We start from the raw sequence: 2,697 nt of genomic DNA, 5'->3' as shown, positions 1-2,697 counted from the left end.
TCCTGAATGAGGAAGGGAGGTGACACTTAAAATGACTGCCGAGAGCGCTTAGCTAGAGAGGGCATGTGTCACAGACTGATTCCTGACCAAATTACGCAGTCTGGAGCAACGTGCTGCCGCGTGGAAAGTTCAAAAGCACTATTTCGCCCCTTGTCCTTGTATCTTTGTCGTAAAGGGGGTGGACACATCGGAGCGAATTTCTGTACGTGCAGCTATATGTCGGAGACGGGTGTTGCTACAGTGAAAGCACGTGCACACCCTGTCTACTAAACTGTTAGGTGTAAAAGCCTCTATGGCAACAGCACAGCGACATATGATCACCTTACAGGAGTTCGCTCCGATGTGTCCACCCCCTTTACTCAAGAACTCCGCGTGTGTTCCCCGACGCCTTAGTTGCCAGTTACCGTGTGGCATATTAATTCATTGAAATCTGCTGCGCTCCCCCCAAACGAGTTTATGTAAGCAGGTAAGTCAGTGACTATTATAACTCGGCCTACGAATCCCATATTCCTCTATTTGCAGACATTAGCATTCAGCACTTTTTCACCACGACAGACACCAAAAACCACAGCCTCTACATCGGGAATGAAAGTATCCATTTCCGTCACTTGCGGGATATTAACCCAGGACATGTTGTAGTGCTGCTTGCTATTGGAGTAGAGGATGAGAAAGGAGATGCATGCTCGCTTAAGCCAGCCAAGGATATGCACATATGTATCCCGAAAGACCACAGCAAGCCCCAAAAATTTGAGGTGCTAATAATATATTAAAGACTGCATTAATCCTGCGGCCGTTAGGTTACCCTGGGGGCCCCTCTCAATTGACCGTGTCGAAGAAACATATGATTTTATTCATCGTCCCTTATTAGCATTCTGGAGAGATTTCAGTTCCGGTGCCGGAATAACCTGCATTCTTCGCAAGGAGTGAAGTAAAGCACCCTGGCAAGATAAATTACGTCGGAAATTTGAATGTCATCATACGGTGAGTGTTGGGTCTGCATGTGTGTCTGTTCAATTTTCTGCGACAACATCGCTGACGGTCAATTTACTCTGGATTGGTGGTATTTGGTGGATTCCCTGCGTCTGCATCTGCGTTCAAGCACCGGTTCTATGCTTGACAGTACTGGCGGGGATCCTTTTCAGCTGGGGACTGATATTTGGCAATTTATTTATCAATGGCACTGGATCATGGAGAGCTGTGTACTGGCTTGTTTCGCCATCTGCTGCTTTGATCTCGTTCTTATTATTGTTCTCTACGCCCATAAATTGTGGTACAGACGTGACATAGCCCAAGCGGATTAGCCTTAAAGATGTGGCAGATTATCCCGAGTACCTGCGTTCTGGAAAATTTGGGTGCATGATGGTTACGAAGTTACTTCCTCCCCTCAGCACAGCCTGCCTTCGCTTGTGGTCCGTTTTCATCAGGCCCATGATCCCATCATGATTCCAACCTTAATTATCAGTAAGAATTCAATCTGCACCTATAATTTACTTGTACTACCAAGCAGTGAAATCGCAGGATGTTAAGTTCCATGTGGTCTATTGGCGTTACGAAGATTGCGGCATAAAGTGACGGGATTACGATGGTACTCGGGGTAATAGATACCACCAAGCCTTCTAGCAAATCCTTCGAAACCAGGGAAATTGTCCAATGAGAATTGTGGATTTCGTGAATTATTACCTGCTTAAGTTAAGCGGCTCTGTGGTGGCTTTGGAACTATTACCCTGGAGTACGAGTACAGGGCATTTACGCTCGCGTAAGGGTCTTAGCAGACTCCAGGGTGTGGCTTAAGGTACTGCGCCCGCTATAAGCCTTGTAACTCTAGGCCTGAACTAGGGTGGCTACTTTACAGTAATTAAAAAGTAAATTATCGTTACCACCAGAGTGTAACGTGGAGAGTAAATTGCACCTTACAATACAGTCATGTGACGCACTAACCCGTTTTAGTAAAGAAAAGTGGAGAGCTAGGCCCGAAAAGGCCTAAAAGCTCTCCGGAGATCCACGTCCCAAGTCCGGGCTCAGAAAACCCGATTTTGAGGCCTGGAAGGCACTAAATCACCCCCTAAAAGAGGGCACGTGCTGTAACGAAAAAAGTAGATTACGATACGTAAAGATAAAGTAGATTACAATATTACGCGTAATGTTACAGTTCCACCACCCTAGCCTGAACCCTTAAAACAAGGGCTCTGAGACAATTACGAGGTGGTGGAAGTTCATCAAGGGTTATGGTGCTGCTGGCGGAGCAACTATAGCGCTCGGACGCTATGAGAGAGCTATTATAAGACCTTTTAGCGACTCTGCCCCTGTAAGTACAGGGGATATGCTTCTAAAGGTGTGGCACCATTGTTTATAGTTTATAGCGTGCTTACAGGAGAGTAGCCTAGAGATATAGGGGGCTTTAGTGGGTGAGTGTGGTAGAAAGTGGGTGAGTTGTAGAAAGTGGCCTGAAAGTGGACTTGCGGTACAAAGGCCCTGTAATTCCGTCACTTTATGCCGCAATCTTCGTAATGTTACTTTACTCCCTCTATTTGCAACCTCAAAACCAGTAGGTGGGTATGGCTTTAACGTTAAAGCCTTGGGTTTCTGTACCTGACACCCATCGTCGGTGTTCCTAAGGGAACTCTTCAACCATTTCTTCAACGACTTCTTCTCAAATCGATACATCTGAAAGCATCATGGAATCTTTATGCGCGAGGT

Source organism: Hyaloscypha bicolor, assembly GCF_002865645.1.
Source record: "Hyaloscypha bicolor E unplaced genomic scaffold K444scaffold_61, whole genome shotgun sequence".
Taxonomy (NCBI): Eukaryota; Fungi; Ascomycota; class Leotiomycetes; order Helotiales; family Hyaloscyphaceae; genus Hyaloscypha; species Hyaloscypha bicolor.
Note: the sequence above shows the minus strand (reverse complement) of the source record.